We start from the raw sequence: 19,752 nt of genomic DNA on the forward strand, positions 1-19,752 counted from the left end.
TTGGGATCAATCTCAAGCAGGTCAAGATTGATCCATAAATTTTATTTTCCAATTTAAAAATGCTTACCTCTCATTTTTGTAATAGTTATTGGAAGTTTGACATGGTACACTTTTGTGTGGCTATTCATTATATCTTCAGTATTTAAAGATATTTATTAGTAAGATTAAATCTTTTAAAATTAATAAAGATAAAATAAAAGAACATTCACTTTACAAGGAGCATTCATCATAAGAATATTTCACTATAAATCACTAAAATGGATGCATTTGCATTAGAATTAGCATCTAGGTCATTTCAAACTTGATTATTTTATTTTCTATCTTCACCCAAGGTGACAAAATTAGATTATTAAAGAGATTAATAGACAATAATTAGACCTCATAATATATTAGCTCTAATAAAGTATTTTAAAATATTCCCAATGCTTATGCATCATTATATAACATAGGCTATATAAGAATAGACGAAAGAACACTACATTTAGCCAAGTTTAATGACACCCTAGAGGTTTGTTTTGCATTACTTGTGATCAATCTCAAGAAAATTGGGATCAACTCACATACAATATTAGTCTACACTAGTTTAGAGGAAATTAACACATGAAGAGAGTTAGTTCATGTACTATCAAAAGGTAACTTTATAATTTCTTTTCGAACTAGGATAATTAGTGTTATTATTCACCTTAGATGTCATACGACTAGTCTAATTATCTAAATATTTTAAATACTATGACTACATAGAAAAGGGCATCCCACTTACATAGAATGTTGAAATTGCATTGTTAAGACTCTCTATTATGTTTTATTGCTCATATGAATATTGCATGAAGTCATTGAGCTAAGGATTGTACTATTTACAAGGACTTTCGTCATTCAAAAGATAATAATATCATGTTATATAGGTGTGTAATAGGGAAAATCTATAATAACATGGAGCACTTGAAACTGGCATTGACCCCTAGCTCTTTTCGGTCAAACTAATCAATCAAGAGTTATATTCTATTTGTGGAGTTACATTGAATTTGAATAATTTTATCATCCTCTAACTTAATAATTTGAGCCTATGAATTTTGAAATCCTTTCTTCCTTCTCTTGGTATCCTTCACCCATATATGGGGAAGTACGTGAAATTGAATTGACATTGATGTAAAAAAATATGCGGCATACATCATTTGCTAAAATTGTTATTTATTTACCAAAAATTAAATTTACATATTTTAAATCTAAACATAAGTGGGTGTCTATTTATATCAAGTCATTAAATATTTTTGAAAATATAGATGACATTAATTTAACTAACTCCTATGATCATCTATTCACTATATAAATGAAAGTCCAATATAAATTTAACATATATCATCTTCAATATTCATCAAATTTTAATTTAGAAAATTTCCCCTTAATTTTGCACATATTTTAAGCTTACAAATATAACCCTAATCTTTGGAGTTGCAAGTAAAATGTTAGGAAAACCTATTACTAAAATTAAACTTGACAATATGGTTTGTGACTTAGGTTCTCAATTGATAAAATTAAATCCCACTAAAGAGAAAAATGTCTAGCTAGAGTTAGATGTATCAAATCATTTTTTGTGTAAGATTACAACACAATTATAAGCATACAAAGTTTATCACTTGTACAGATTAAAATTTAGTATCATCTTGTAACCCAGTGTTACTCCTAACACACTATTTTAAATAACTTGGATCTTAGATTTTTCAATTTACAAGTATTATATAGGGTATATCAATGAGACTCTTGTATTATATATTTTCTATTCCTATATTATTCATTCTCATTTTCTAATTTTGAGATGAGATTATTATTTAGATTTCATTACTCTACTAAGTTTTATTAGAGAAGGAGAATCATAATTGTCCTCATAAGATTATATATAAATTACTTTATTTTCCTTTCCTATGAAAAGGAATTCATAGAAGGTGTTATTATAAATTTTAATCTAAGGTAAATTTTATGATGTGATAATTGACTAGATATCTAAGAGGTATACAATCTATTTTATATGAATACTTTCTAACATGAGAGTTTATTATAGTTTTTCTTGTTTTTAAGAAATAAATAAAACAATAAATTACAAAATGGATGTGGGAGATCCAATGCGATAAAATTTGAAATTTTAAAGAATGAGATGGAGGATATTATTGTTGATAAAAGATTTATGAGTGGTGATATAATTAATGTGTCATTAAATTTATAAATATTATGTATATTTTATATCTCCAATGATCTTAGAAGTTCTAATTAGACACTTAAGTTGGAATTGGAGAAATAATTTGTTTCTATTCTCCAATGATTCTTTACATTCGCTATTATATATAATCATGTGTGAGTTCAAACATTATGCTAGCAGTTACCTTTGAATATGGATCCTAAACATTATTTTCCAATTCGAGGAGCTACAATTGATGATTGGATAATATTTGAATAAAATATGGGACAAATTATTATATTAGATTCTTTTCAATGGATTTTTACTCTTAAATATGTGATTCATTAGGTAGTCATGGGTAAAAGATAATTTTTTAGTTAGATTTTCTAATTAGAGAATCATTGATTTAGCCTTGTGATGTCAATATAAAGTTATTGATTGAATTAAGTATTCTTAGAAGTTGTTCCACAAGGTGGGCATGCATTTTTTGTATGACACCATGGTTTGTATCCATTATTTTAATAAAATTATTTATGGGTCTAGCATCATAAATTGTATCCCTATACAATTTCCATCCTCACTCAGGTCTCACTTTCCTTTTATAACCTTGTTTTAACCATGTTTGATTTTGATTACACTAGCTTTAAATTGCAATCTTTCATTTAGCCTCCAGTTTCTGGAGCTTTGTTCAACCCTAATAGGCTAGACAAAGGTACCCTAGGAACCCTTTTCATTGGACAGTGGCACCCTAGGCACCCTTCTCCTACTTAAAGGGGCCCAATTTTGGTCTTGACAATAATAAAATTTGGGCAAGAATTCGCTTTCCATGTCTACTTGTATCAAATTTTCACACACATTTGATGTAGTGGGGTATAAGAGAAAGCCTTACCTCCTTATTTCAATAGGTCTATCTATCTCTCTAGATGTACACAATTTAATCTCTCAAGAATAAGATTCAAATCAAGTTGACAAACAATCAAGCATTTTTAAAACATTGAAGGAGAGGTCAAGTATTTAGATTTCAAGAAATTAAGATGGCATATATGATCAAGAGAATATGAATACATTCTACATCCTACATGACAACATCAACCCTTGCACAAATACTTCAAAGAAAGACTCATCACGGTATAACATATCTATTTAAACATTTCAATTCAAATCTAGCATGCACCATTAAAAGACAGGCTTTACACTTTCATTACATTTTAATTTCGATTTCAATTATAGGGTTAACTCTAAACCTATGTTTTTCCTTGTGAAAGCCCCTATTTCAAACATAATTTCTCTTCTTTTGTGTGTATGTTGTAGGTTTAGAAGCTATAATTGTATAATTAGGAAAAGTAAACAAATACAATTAGATCTAACGTTTGCAAGAGAAAAAAGAAGAGGAAATATTTGCCCCACATATCTATATCTAACAAATTTTTTATCAAACTTTTGGGATAGATTTTAAGAATCATTATATTTTAAAAAAAGTTAATTTTATCCACATCTAACATACTGAGGATAGGGTTGTCATGAGAATCCCTATCCCACATTGTTAGGCTTAGATTCCAACCATATGTTCTACTTATCTTAATCACTTCAGATTTGTGTTTATGTTTGTATATCAAATTTAAAATTATCAGTTCATGTCAATTTTTGTCAATTTTCCATCTTTAGCCCTAGATGTAGCATTCGACTTTACATCTAGCATTCAAATTTACATCTTTGCACTATCCATTTTAACCTAAACAAGAAGGGAGTAGAGTCCAATTATCATTTAACCCTCTTGTTTGTACAATTGAGGTTGAATGTATTCAACTCATTTTTCCCTAATTTAATGCTTTTGTGAAATAGTTTTAGCTCCTAGTTTGCATGCTTAAGTTTGGGAGCCTCTATTTCACCACATTACATTTTGGTGAACTTAACATAGTGCTTGCATTAATTTTTGTTTTTTATCTTAGGTCTAACTTATATGCATTTAACTAATTCACATTTGCAATCATTTCTAAAATGCATCACTTAGAGGTCTAGTTAACAAAAACACTAATCTATTTTAATTAAACTGACTTGTTGGTTGCATAATTTCTAATTTATATGCTCCAATATGATTGTATTCCATATTATTTTCAGATTTAGAAGATTTAATATTCATTTATTTAGTTCATATTTCTTAATTAATTGGTTAATCAATCATTTTATTGAAAAATTGCATTTCTTAATCATACATTTTACTTACATTTTCAATTACATAAGAGGCAAATTGTGAGTATAAATTCCTTTCATTATCTTTACCATCTTTATGTATGATTTTCACTACCCTTTCACCTACATCTAGTATCCCATGAGAGGAAGTTATAGACTTCTGGCTTCCCTATGCTTAGACAATAAGGGGTGTGACGGTGAGTTTAATAACCTATTCTATGGGAACTTGGGTGAATCCTCATCTCTACACAAGACATACCTAATATTATGGACAACCATTCTCCTCACACTTCTCATTATGAGGATGACTCATTCACTCAAGTAACTATTGAGAAATTGACTAATCTTGACCATGACTTGAATAAGATTCAACAAGGGAGGTATGGACAAGGTTGTTGATGACGTTTGTATTGATTCCACAATTGGGTCGATTTTCCACCAGGGATTTCTGACAAGTTTTTGAGGATTTTTTTGTTTGGATTTTTATCCAAACTCAACGATTTTTCATAGAGAGTGCATTTCATAATTTTGAGTCTGGATTTTCATCCAAGTTGAGGTTGATTTTCCACCAGTGGGGTATTTTTAGGTGATGGATTATTTTTTGAGTGGAATTTTCATTCCAGACTTGTATCAATTTTCCCCTAGCCCATTTTAGTGAATTTTGATGAGGATTTTTGTCCACATTGAAATTGATTTTCCCTTGTGAAGAAAATTTTGACATTTTAAATGATTTTAATGGGAATTTTTTAATCCCTACTCAAATCGATTTTCAATTATGGCTAAATGTTTGACTTGAATTGAAATATTTTAATAAATGAGCCCTATTTTAATTGGTTTTAAATGATGATTGATGATTATTTAAAATTTAAAAAACAAAATTAAATAATTTGCAATGAGCATTTAATGTTTTTACCCTTCTAGAAGCAAGTTAGTTTCACCCAAGCAAGTATAAGAGAAAGTGTTTTATCCCACACTGTTTGCGTGGTGAAATTTGATGATGAAAGCAAGTATAAGAGATGAGTCTCCAACAATATTTTATTATTAAGTTTTCTAGGTATCTCCGTGTTTGACGATTTTTCTCTCTTATTGGCAAATTTTGGTGAAGTGTTTTGGTAAAACAATTGATTGAGGATTCTTTTCTCCTCCGTTTTTTCCATCTTAGCAACCTTTTGGAGGCTGCCATTAATTTTTTAATGCCACAATTTTCCATGTTTGCCAATTTTTCCAAGTTTGGCAATTTTTGTGACGATGGCGATTTTTGGTGATTGAAGAATTTTGGCGATTTTCCTTCTCTCTGCCATTATTGCTTGTTGTTCCTAGATCTTATTTGCAGATTTTTGGTAGATTGAGGTGCATTGAAGACCATTTTCAGAATTGAGAAGGATGGCTCCATAGCTGGAAAATATGATTTTGATTTGGCAAGTGTTTGTGCCATTATTTTGGTGAATTCCCTTCACACTTGGTGGTTGCCATTATTCCTACTTGTTGATGTTCTGCAGAAATGGATTTATCCTCCATTATTGCCATTGGTTCGACCTCCATAGCTGGTTGGAAAATAAATATTCAAACTTATATCTTGTTCCCAGCTAATTTGTGCCTTAGGCGATTTTATCCGAAGGGCTAATTGGAGGCATTCTCAATAATTTTTCAGAGTTACCTTCCATTGTTGCAGATCTAAAACTCCATTGTAGGGGGTTGTCCTCAAAAAATAAGTTTTTCCAGCCACCTACCTACCTTGCAATTACACTTGGGAAGCATTCTTCCTTCATTCTAAAGTTTATTTTTGAGTATTTTATCATTCCTAAGGGTGCTGGTAAGTTTGAAAACTTCATTTTTGGATTCATCTTCCGACTAAGTTTTCATTTCCAGCCCCAAATACATGCTCAAATTTTCCTATGTTTGCCTTGGAAGGTTGATTCGCATCAAATTTGTGCATATCTAGGTGATTGCAACATGTTTTAAAAGATTAATTTTCAGGTTGTCTTCAGAATTTGTTGACCTCCATTGTTGACTGTAGAATGTGTCCTCAGACATACTTTGTGTGAAAACACAATCTTTAAAACCTTTCCTTAGTCACCGTTGATCCCGTATACTCCTTTTCACTTTAGTTTACACAATTTCTAATTATAATGGGGTGTTAATGACTTTCATTAGGGTTTCATACCCTAACGTTGTCACATTTAGAATCTAGTTAAGATCTACCAAGAGTGTGAACTATTTTCTTGACTTCAATCTCTAATTAGCTTAAAATATTTAGGAAGCCAAGAATTTTATTAAGAATACTTTTATTTTCCTAAGTTCTAACTTCAAGCTTTGTATAGGGGCAATGTTGAAGTCTAGATTTAAGGAAAGAAAAGAAAAACAAAAGATATTGGAGACTAGATTCTATCCAAAGCCCAAGTTATCATCCATATGGAAGGAGATTACGGATACAAAACTGTATTTCCTGAACCTAAACCTGATGCAGCAGTGGATGTTCAGAGTCGTAAATTAGATTCCTTCCCCAACATATGTAAACATTATAAAGAGTGGTATTTTTCATGCCACTGGATTTCCACAGTCCATAGAATGTAGTGAGCTTATCCTGGAGTATGCACGATGTTATGATCTTAGCTTGCGAATGACCAAGACTCGCATTGTTATTGCCTACCTTGCTAAGGATGCGATTACTGAGGTGTTCAAAATTCCACGTGGAGAAGATATGAAGGCTCCAACTAAGGATGAATATAAAGAGTGGTACACAAAGAAGATGGATGCATGTAAGAGTATGATAAACAAAGAGTGGATGTTTGAGCCTAGGCTTCATCATTCCAAGGCTCTGAAGACACTCATGTGCACAGACTTCAAAGAGGAGTATAGTGACTTAGTATTCCTGCTCAACAGAGTGATGGGGATGTCCCAGGGTGCAATATTTGATGGATGGATGTTCAATTTTATCCAGGATTGTCTTAGAGGGACATTGATAAATTGGTCAAGAATCAGAAGTGTCAATCTAGACTTTTAGCTAAGGAATGTAGAGCAGTCCAAGTCATTCGACATGAATTCCTACTTGGTATATCTGCTTGCACGGTTTGTTTCATACAAAGGATTGATATGCAAAGGTGAAGTCGGGAATGGAAAAGGACAATTCAGGAGTCATGAGTGCTACCACCAGCTGAACATGTATAGAATTGAAGATTATAAGAGAGTGAATAACGTATTCACAATCTACATCATGCAGATACTGCAAGGTTGAATCCACGTAAGATTGTCCAAGGAGGAAACAAAGCTAATAGAAAAATATGGATTGTGGTATATTCAGTTTCCCACTTTCCTGTACCTTAGGATTCATGGGTTTTAATTCAAACATTGCAGGATTCCTAGGTATCCGTCTGACGGAATGATCTTGTTGGAAGTAGTTAGACAACTTTGAGAGTTTAATTCCATTCAGAGAGAGAAGCATAGCATAGGCATGACATTCCCTATTTCAGTTGGGAAGACATTAGAGGTTTTCCAGTCTGCCTTAGCCGCCAACAGTGCAAGTGAGGATCTTGCATTCTATCAATTTACAATCCCCAAGAAAAGAGAAATATTTGATCTCGATAAAAAAGTTTGAAGGATCAGGGTGGAGAAGTTCATCCACAAGGTGGACATAGAAGATTGTTGGTCTGACCTAATGGACGAGCAAGCAGTGAAGAGACGAATGTGGTCCAAAATGTCAGTGGATTTCATGAGGAAGTGTGCAATTTTCCTCATTCCTGAGCAGGTGTTAGATGACATGGATCATACACATCCACAGTATGAGATTGATCTGAATGTGTAAGCAGGAAAAGCGGGTCGATAGAACTCAAAATGTGAAAAACGGAGCTCTAGGAGCCTTGCTCACACACCCACAGGACTTCTTGGTGCAAGTTATGGAGTCATGAAGGATGACTCAACTTCCCAAGGATGGTTCCATGGTTCTCTATCTCACAAGGTCCCTCAAACCAATGTTTTTGCTCTCAGATCACTGAGCAAAATGGTTTAGGGATGACAAATGCAAGAATGAGGGATGCTTTGGTTGATTTTATGATAAAATGCACCCTAAGCTATACATGATCCTATAAATGCAATAAATTAGTTATAAGATGACAAGGTTAGTAAACAAGACTATCCTAGCATACTATATTAGTCTATGATTGAGCTAAATGATAAAGAAAGTATTATAAACATGCATATTTAGACTATTTCCTATTGAAAAGAGAGGATAAATGATGAGCATAAAATGATATATGAAAGCTTGAATGGATTTTAGTATAACTATGATGCTACAAACTTGGATCCTTTTTTTTTATGGAGGGATGAGAGCTCTATTTATAGCAAAAATAAGGCAATGGATGGCCAGGATTGAAAGGTTTAATCAAGGGTTGAGTTTGAAAGTTGGGAATCCATGTTTGCAATTGGCACCAATGAAATGGTGACAAATGTCAACATAGGGTTGGGTTGAGAGAAGGGGTTGGAGACATTAAATGCATGAGAAGACCTCATGGTTATCTAGAGGGTAAGGGTCAAGCTTAAGTTAAGATTACCCATTGGATTAAGAGTTCATCCAATGATAAACTCTTGTGCAAATGATTAAGGGATAACCATAGTCAAAGGAATGAATGCTTGATGAGACCCTTGGGTTACATGGAGGTTGAGTTAAAAGAAATTCTTTAATCATGCTAAAGGGTTGAGTTAACCATTAATGGTTTGGAAGACTTTGGAAAATTAAGTGGTTGAAGCCTTTAAAGGTTTTCAAAGACTTTGAGGATTTGAGAAGTGACCTCCCCTTGCTTAGGGATGTGACAAAGTTTAGGAGATGGGTTAGGGTAATTGGAAGCAATTAGAAGAGTCTAGAAGGGGGTTAGGGATAGGGTTTAGGAGGAGGTGTAGGATTTTGTAAGTGGATGGAGAGATAATAGGATTTAATTAAAATAAATTGCTTTATTTTAATTTGGTTGTAATTAAATAAATTAGATTTATTTAAATTTGGATAACTATTTTAATTAAATTTGAATTTAATTAAAAAGTGGGTAGGGGCTTTAATTGAATAAAATGAATTATCCTATTAAATGGTATAGTGAATTTAATTAAGTATTTTACTTAATTAAATAGAGGAATGCGGATAATTTAATTAAATTGGATTTAATTTAAACACAGAAATGAACATAAAATATTGATTTAGGAATATGGTCATTTTTATACGTCTACATTTTGCCCCTCTTTGAAGTGATGTGTGTGCATATGTTATTTCAAAGAAAATGGTGTGTCGTTGCGATTTTATGATCAATGTCACTTTTATGATTTTCAAGTTGTGCCCCAGATTTGATGTGTGATGCCCCATATTCGATAATTGATGGTGATGCCGCCTCGGGAGATGAATCAATTTTTTAAATTTTTTTGATTTGATTGGATGTTTTGTGTTTGGTGTGTATGATTGTGGCTATGTGAAAGAGTTAAATTGATTCATCTCCCGATAATTTACATGTGTTAGGGTATAAGGGAGACCACGAGCAAATTACATGTCCATTTCCCTAACTCTAATTTCATTTTTCTCCTATAAAAGGGGAAAAGTGCTTTGATTTGATTCATTTGTGCATTGTTGACTTTGGAGAAAGAGATTTTGGAGAGAAGTCAAAATGCCCATTCCGTATTCCAAGCATCATTTTGAGCGCATTCGGAGGTACCGGAGACCTGCCGCATACGGATCACCAGTAAGTCAACGGTTTTGACCCTTTTTTGATTTTTTATTTTGTCATTTTTGGTCAGTTTTTTATTTTTGAAATTCAGTTTTATTGGTCTAGCGCGTAAAAGTCGTAATTTAGCGCATACGATAATTTAGGTAGCGCATAGCGTTTGAATTTAGGGCTGCATCCGAAACAAATAGGGTAGCGCATAAAAGTTCTAAGTTAGCGCATGGCAGTAGAGTAGCGCATTTTGAACATAGGGTAGTGCATCAAGTCAACAGGGTAGCGCATAAGTTAGACCTAGCGCATAGGGGTCACAGGGGTTCACATGGGTAAGGGGATTTAGCGCGTAGGATAGACCTACAACATAGGGTCAAATAGGTAGCATCAGCATGATGTAGGTTAGCGCATAAATAGGTTTTAGTGCATAGGGTAGGTTGGGTGAAACATGGAGGAAAAAGGATAGCATGTAGAGTTAGTCTAGCACATAGGGTAAATAGATTAGCATGTGGGGAAAATAGCTTAGCACATGGGTGTATTTTAGCACGGGGAGAATCTGTTTTAGCGCATCAGGAAAAATTTTGTGAGAGGGGGTGATTTGTGAATGAGAAAAATTGATAGGATAAAGCTAGTTTTGTCAGGATAGGTGTCATTGGTGTGTTGCTATGTTTTGTTGTCATGGTTTTTATTGATTTGTCCAATATGAGTGTTGATATAACTTGTTTTGATTTGTGATATGTCAAGTTACGCATAGATATTAATGTGTTGATTTGATCAAAGTATGATTTGTTTGCACACTGTGTTTCAAGTTCATTATGTGGAGCCTGATTTGTGTTACAAGCTGATATGGGTTGGAAACTTGAGTTGTTTTACAAGCTGATATGGGTGGGAAACTTGAGTTGTTTTACAAGTTTATGTGATTTGGAGACTTGAGTTGTTTTACAAGTTTTGATATGGTTTTTGATAACTTGAGTTGTTTTACAAGCTGATATGAAATGATAGGATGTTGAACTTGATGTAGATGAGTAAATTGTTTCATGTTGTTGATGTGATTTTGATTTTGATATTTTGTTTTGATGTGGAAACTGATATTGAACTTGTTTTGCTAGTTGACAGGAGCGATTGGGCATGGTTCAGTCGCGTGAGTGATTTCCTAGGCCTTGGACTTTGATACCACGATTGACACAGGCCGACCTGGACATTATCGAGAGATGCGGTCTTACGTCCTTGTTGGATATGCCTCAGTTCATTGTGAACCAGGGGTTACTTATAGTGCTCGTAGAGAGGTGGCACAACGACACGAACACCTTCCACTTTGCCACGGGTGAGATGACAGTCACGCCAGAGGACTGTTACAAGATTCTGTGCATACCAGTAGTAGGTTCACTACTACCTTATGAGAAGTCAGAGGAGGGCGATACAGAGGCACTTCGCCGCATATTCCATGATATGATAGTATGTGGATATGAGATCCCTTGGCAAGAGTTCCTGGACTTGGATTATGCACCGCTTCCATCAGTACTGGCAGGGTTTATAGGTGGCTTTCTATGTCCCGACCATAGGTCGAAGGGACTATCTATGGGATGGGGGCTGGTGTTAGAGGATATGGTGACACAGGGCCACAGGTTTGCATGGGGATCAGCTATGCTAGCCCATCTGTACAGGGATTTACACGAGGTGGTATACCTGGGTTACGACAGTTTGTCAGCTGGCGTGACGCTCCTATAGGTATGGTGCCAGGAGCACATTCCAACAGCCAGGCCATTAGCAAATAGAGATAGGCCCATTGGACATGCCTATGCCTATGGTTACAGGGGTCTAGTTGTCCAGCGGAAGTTGGGCAAACTAAAACATTGGAGGAGAGTGCTGGATGACATTGATACAGTCACTTGGTGACCGTATACAGGGTGCGAGGTATGGGCAGAGGATGGGCTAGAGATGCCCTATGTTTTTATGACGAGATACCTAATCGGGAGGACCCCATTCATGGTTGAGAGGTTCGTGGTCACCTGAGTTTTGCGACAGTTTGGTCGACAACAGGGTATACCTCAGGGGGCCTGTTTGTATGCATGTCGGAGGCAGGACATAGCAGACTGGGGTCTGACTATTGATAGTGCGGTGGCTATGGAGGAGTTTGTCAGTTTGGCGGGTCAGATATGGGATTATGCCCCGAAGATTTTGGATGTGAGCATGACAGACGAGTTTGCCAGATTGTTCGCCGCGCGGGCAGTGGCAAGGATATCAGATCCAGAGGAGATGTGGCCTTCATTTGATGATGATGATGATGACAAGGGAGGTGGAGATGATGAGGATGATGGAGATGGTGGAGGAGGACAATGAGGGAGAGGAGATTGGGGGAGGAGAGGAGATAGAGGTTTGGAGAGAGCAGTTAGATGGGCGGTGATGGATAGAGGGAGAGGCAGATTGGCCATTGGAGTTGGTGGAGAGGGGAGGGTGGGGGAGGTTCTAGCTACAGTGGGGGGGACTGACGAGGCGATACGGCCAGCTCAGAGGGGGAGGACGGATGTGCTCCCACCTCCAGCACTGAGGACAGGAAAAGGGAGAGGGGATACCCCTGTACAGGTACCCCTACGGGTTTGGATCCCCACTCATGTTGAGGATGCACAGATTAGGACCCTACAGGTGACGGTACAGCAGTTGCAGGCACAGTTATTGACATATCAGCGGCAAATTGTGCAGTTGACTACTAAGCGAGACATGGAGATAGAGCGGCGGGGTCAAGCGAAGGAGCTTGCAGCATGCGTGCAGAGAGCAGCGACGGGTGGTTCGATGAGAGACACCCTGAGAGAGCTATCTTTGAGAGCTCAAGAGGCAGAGTACTACCATCGTCACTATGAGGTTGCAGTACCCAGGGATCGTCGAGTACAGAGCTTTACACAATCGAGATCCAGTCGATCTCGAGATATTGGGTCGTGGTCAGAGAGCCGAGGTGTGACAGGGCCATCGAGACATGATCCCCCTAGAGATCTAGGGGTGGGGACTTCTGGAGCGAGACCATCTCCGTCAGGGGATAGCCATACTTGAGAGACATTGTCTCCATTGTATTTTTTATCATTGTATTCTTTGTACTGGGCACAGATATGACAAATTTTGTACATTTTGATCATTTTTGAGATATATATATACGACATCATTGTCTTTGATCATGTGGTGTGTTACATGGATGTATGTGCTATGCGTTCTTTTCTTTACTTTATGGTGATGCAATGCTTAAATATATGATATAATGTATGATGCAGGATGTATGCGTTGATATGTTGTGAGATGTATCTTCAAAATGAGATGTATGATAATGATATGCTGTGAGATGTATTTTGAAAATGAGATGTATGATAATGATATGCTGTGAGATGTATCCTGAAAATGAGATGTATGATAATGATATGGTGTGAGATGTATCTTGAAAATGAGATGTATGATAATGATATGCAAGTAATTGTGAAATGATATGCAATTAATTGTAAAATTATATGCAACTAATTGTAAAATGATATGCAACTAATTGTTTTTGGAGCATCCTCATTCTGTATTTGCCATCCTGATATAACCATATGTTATTTGCTTTTGAGATAAGTGTCATCATTGAGCATTGATTTGATTTTGGGATATGTTGAAAATTTATACAAGCATAATGGTATATTTGAACCATAATGACCTGAGAAAAATTTACATGATGTTTGATTTTGCAAGATAGCACAAGTGTCAAGGTATAATTGAACCAAGATGACCAAAGTGCAGATTGCATATAAATAGACAAGATTAAATCATTTGTATGCATGAAGTGGAATCATGCCTTCAGTGATATTCGATGTATCACGTCTCGAGGCAAGTATTCACACAGTACAAGTGATTGCCTCCCAGACAGAAGACTAAGAAAATATTGGAGTTTCCCCATAATCTCTAGCTTTGAAGCATTTAGTGAGAAAAGGCAGAGAATCCAATAATTTTAAAAAGTTCAAAATGCAAAAATAGTCAAGATTTTATGCGATAATGCAACATTTAGTACTTCAGAAAATCATCCATCCTTGGTATTTCTGTGATTCTTTGTTTTGTTTTGCGATGAAGTGTAGTTTTGGTTGTTTGGATGTAATGTTTCTAAGTTTTGCAAATAGTTTTGATGTCTTGAAAGTGTTGCAAATTTTGACAATTTATTGCCCCTAGCTGAGTGTTCCTCTTGACGTGAATATGTACAGTGATTTCCAAGCCATGGTGGAAGGTGGTAAGAGGATATATAGATAGACCAGGATAGTGACTATGCTAAGTATGTCCTGAATGGATTTTTGTTAAGTGTCGAGCAATGGCCGATAGTGTTTTTATGGTGAAAAGAAGAATGTGGATATAGATAGAGGAGCCGGTTTTTTTTTTTTGTTTTTTTTTTTTGATTTAGTTTGGCTTTTTCCGTGCATTAGACTACTCAAGTGTAGTATTTCTTTAGATGAATGTTGTTAGTTGGTTCTTCGAGCATGTCTCCTTCTGAGGTTGTTAGCTGATAGGCACCTAATCCATAGACTAATATGATGACATAGGGACCCAACCAGTTAGGTTCAAACTTCCCTTTCTTTTCTCGATCTTGATGATTTCTTGGATTTTCTTTGAGGACTAGGTCACCAACTTTGAAGTTGCGAGGATGACCTTGTGATTGTAGCTCCTGCACATGCGTTGCTTATATGCTTTGAGATGAGTGTAAGCATGTTGATGTCTTTCATCTAATAGTTCAAGTTCTTGCAGTCGGTTAACTCGATACTCTTCATCGAGGATTAAACCTTTTAAGAGACTCTAAGAGATGGGATTTCTACCTCCAGGGACATACCAATGAGTATGGTGTTGCTCCTGTAGGCGTACAGATGTTGATTCTGTATGCCCAAAGTGCTGGATTAAGTTGTACATGCCAATCTTTGCCTGCATCATTCACTGTTTTCTTGAGAATCTTCAGTATTGTTTTGTTGGATGCTTCTGCTTGACCATTTCCCTATGGGTAGTATGGTGTAGAGAACCGATGTTGGATTTTGAACTTTTCACATAGTTCTTGTACATCTTGGTTTTTGAAAGGTTGTCCATTATCTATGATGATTGAACTTGGAATACCATATCTGCAGATCAGATAATTTAGGATAAAAGAGGCAATCTGTTTTCCAGTTACTGTGGTCATGGGAACTGCTTCTATCCATTTGGTAAAGTATTCTGTAGTGGTTATAATGAACTTGTGTCCATTTGAAGATGAAGGATGAATTTTGCCGACCAAGTCTAATCCCCACTGACAAAAGGGCTAGGATGTTGTAAATGGTTGTAGTTCATGTGCTGGTGCATGTATCAGATTGCCATGGATCTGGCATTTAGGACACGTTTTTGCAAAGTGATAAGAGTCTTTTTCCATTGTCGGCCAGTAATATCCCATTCTCAAAAGCTATTTAGCAAGAGTAGTACCACTTGAATGTGTGGCACAAATACCTTCATGAAGTTCATGTAAAATGGAGTCAGATTCATTACGTTCAAGGCAATGAAGAAGAGTACCATCTAGACCTCAACGGTACAAAGTATCAGTGGTGAGGGTATAACGGGCGGCTTGCCAGATAAAGTTACGTTTTTTGTTTTGGGATAGGTCAATGGGTAAGATGTTGTTCTTGAGATAATCATATATCGGTCCATACAAAGGAGAATCCGAACTAGTTAAGGCATAGATGACATGGGATTCAAAGTGGTCATAGGCTGGGGAGAACAGTTGCTCTACCAGAAACTCGTAATGACTCTGTTGCTCTGGAATTCGTAGTAATGAAGCGATAGTAGCCATGGCATCGGCTGCTTTGTTGTTCAACCTTGGTATTTGTTCGAAGGTGATGTGGACAAAATACTGTTTGAAGTCATCCACCATTTGTTTGTAGGGTAGCAGCTTATCATCTTTTGTCTGATAGTCATTGTTGATTTGATTGATGACTAGTTGTGAGTCCCCGTAGACCATTAACTCTATGATTTTCCATTCTACGGCCATTTTGATGCCTATATCCAATGCCTCATATTCAGCCACATTATTTGTGCATGGGAACATAAGCCTATATGACCTTAGTATAATGTGTTCTTCAGGAGTGATGAAAAGAATGCCAGCACTTGAACCATGTTGTGTGTAGGATCCGTCAAAGTATAGAGTCCATTGGTTGGTAGAAAGAGCAAGAACGTCCCTGTCTGGAAATTCAATCTCCATAGTTTGTTTGCCTAGTAGTGGTGCTTTGGCTAGTTGATCTGCAATTGCTTGTCCTTTGATGGCTCGTCTTTCTTTGTATTGGATGTCGAATTCACTGAGAATCATGACCCATTTAGCCAATCGTCCATTAAGAGCTGCTTTGCTGAGTAGATATTTGAGAGGATCAATTTTTGCTACTAGCTTAATGGTGTGTGCTAGCATATAATGTCAAAACTTCTGAGATGCGAAGACCACTATTAGGAAAGCCTTTTCAATGAATGTATAGTTGAGTTCATAGCCATTCAATTTCCTACTAATGTAGTAGATGGCGTGTTCCTTTCCTTGTTGATTTTCTTGTGCCAATAGTGCCCCCAGCGATATATCTGTTGTTGAGATATATAGGATAAGTGGCTTTCCCACGACTGGTGGTACTAGAATTGGTGGATTCATTAGGTACTGTTAAATTTGATAAAAAGATTCTGCACACTTGGTCTCCCATTTGAATGACACATTTTTGTGTAGTAAATGATTGAATGGTAGACTTTTATCTGCTAGTTGAGCGACGAATCGCCTGATTGATTGAAGTCATCCTTGGAGAGATCTGAGTTGACTAATATTCTCTGGTGGTGGCATCTCCATAATGGCTTGTACCTTTGCTGGATCTACTTCAATACCTTTAGATGAGACTATGTAGCCTAGTAACTTGCCTGATGTAACCCCGAAGACACACTTCTTAGGGTTGAGCCGAACTTGGAATTTTTCCAATCGATCAAAGATCTTTTTGAGGATGTTGAGATGTTCTGCTCTAGTGAAGGATTTAGCTAGTAAATCATCCATGTAATCTTCCATAAATGTGGGCATCATGTCATGAAAGATTGTTGTCATTGCTCTTTGATAAGTAGCCCCTACATTCTTTAAGCCAAAAGGCATAACATTCCAACAGTACGTTCCCTAAGGATAGGTGAATGTATTTTTATCTTGGTCTTCATGGGCTATTTTGATCAGATTATAGCCTAAGAAACCGTCCATTAGTGAGAGCATTGCATGGCCCACTGTGAGGTCTACAATTATGTCAATACTGGGTAGAGGAAAGTCGTCTTTTGGACAAGCTTTGTTGACATCTCGAAAATCTTATAGATTCTGATACTGTTGTTTGGTTTTGATACTGGTACTATATTAGAAATCCATTCTGCATAGTCAATGGGTTGGATGAATCCGACATCTAATAGTTTCTTCAGTTCAGTTTTGACCATGAGTGCCACCTGTGGATTCATCTTTCATAGCTTTTGTTTGACTGGTTTAACTCCTAGAGAGATGGACAAGTGATGCATGATTAAGTGTGGATCTACTCCGGACATATTAGCATATGACCAAGCAAAGTTAATTTGCTATTCTATAAAGAAAATGATAAATGCTAATATTTCCTCCTCTGTCAGAGATTCTGCAAGGTGTATGTTTTTAACTGCTTCTATGGTACCAATGTTGATTGATTGAGTGGGCTCAATCAATATGGGTGATCACTCATGAAAGTGCTCAAGAAGAGTGTCAAGTCTCCCATCTTTAGGTGCCTTAAAAAGGTTTTCACCCTCAGATGCATCCTTTATTTTTACTTTTTTGTGATCTAGAGCTGCCATTGACTGGTTTTTAGCACCAGATCTTTTACTTGGTTCATTTTTGCGACTGAGAGACTTGGCACTCCCTGATTGGTAGACATCGTTACTTTGTTCACTGGTAGAGCCTATTTTTTGGGTTAATGGTACATAGGTAGTGGATAATAGATTCATCATCTAGGAAAATTGGTATATCATAGATTTCAGGTTCATCCAAGTTTATGAGGTCAGGAAAGACAAGTGGTAAGGAATCATTTGGTGGATCAAGTTCTGCTACTGTAAGTGTCAAGACAGAGGTTTCATCATGATGGTTCTTGGTTTTAAAGAATTCTAGGATTTCGTCGAGGTCTTCAATGGTATTATCCTCTGTATAGACTTGTTCATAATGCTTCTGTTCACTTTCTTTGGCGTCATAGATGTTCTGTGGTCCAAATTCAAGAGGTCTATCTTCTACATTATGTTCTTTCTAAAAAAGGGGTATGGTGTCAGTATTATTAGGGATATCTGTAGTAGCATTTGAGCAGGTACCCCACTCATAGTCATTGGAGTCAGTCTCTGAGGCATCATCCTAGATTCTATCAGTGCTGTGAACTGGTATGCTATATGGTGAAAACAAGTCTTTGATAATGGATACCATTTTGATAGTTTTTGTTGATTCGGTGTTAGATCCTGCTTCTACTTTATGTATTTGTTCATAAACTGTGCCTCCTCAGGGAGAAATAACAGTATCTTGAGATGATTTTATTTGTTCTTGAGATAGTGGTGTTTGAATATGAGCTACTGCTGTAGATATGGCCTTCTTATGGCTTAGAAGCTTTTCCTAATGTAACTTCTGTTCTTGATGTTCCTATGCCTTGTGGATTGTTTCTGTTGACTCAAATAGTGCTTCTTGCTAGGATTCTTCTTTGTATTTCCTCTTTACTTTCCATTGAGGTTTCGCAGTTATGCGTGGCGGCTTTCTTAATAAGAAAGTGAGCTTACAACCCAATCCTGGTTTGTCTCTACCAAGTTGTGAAGGAAGATCTATAGGTTCAGTGACTCCTTCTTTGCATTTCTCAATAGGTCCTTTACCGTCATATCCCATTTGTTGCATGATTAAGTATCCTTTTCCATATAGGTGTGTAGGTAGAACAATGTCCAGAGCACCTGATCTATTATCTGCTTCCTCATCTTTGTATAACCAGCTAAGAATATCCTTATCTTCTGATTCATGTGCTAGAGTGCCCAATTGGATGAAGGTACCATCAAATTTGGTGATGGGCTGAGTGACCAGATGTGTTGATGTAGTAGGCAATCCATGAGATCTGGGTGATGTTGGTAATTTGGCCAAACATAAGGGCTCCAAAGAGTATTCTCCCATACCTTGGTCTTTGATTTGCATTTTCTGTTTGAAATCTCTAGATAATGAGTTGGGCTTTGCCATTTGTAGATCTGATGTTGAGGATCTCTGCTTTTCTCTATTATGAGGAACTAAACTATCCTGGGCTACCCCCATTGTGTTGCAATGTTGAAATGGATTGTGATCAGTAGATATGGAGATTTCTTGTCCATCATAAGGAAATTTGACACACTGGTGATACGTAGAAGGCACTGCTTGCATTTCATGTATCCAGGGTCGCCCTAATAATATATTGTAGGTGAGATCTATGTCTAAGACCTGACACATAGTATCCTTTTGTACTGGTCCCACTTGAATGGGTAACATCATGGTTCCTTTAGAGAATCTTTCCTCATCATCATATGCCTTTATGGTAATCTTCTTACGAGGATCAATAGACTCCTCTGAGAAGCCTAATGCACGGATAAGCTTTAAAGTACATATATTAAGTCCAGCTCCTCCATCTATTAAGACTCTTTTTACTCGGTATTTGTAAATGATGGCTTCGATATGGAGAGGAT

Source organism: Cryptomeria japonica, chromosome 5 (assembly GCF_030272615.1).
Source record: "Cryptomeria japonica chromosome 5, Sugi_1.0, whole genome shotgun sequence".
Lineage (NCBI taxonomy): Eukaryota > Viridiplantae > Streptophyta > Pinopsida > Cupressales > Cupressaceae > Cryptomeria > Cryptomeria japonica.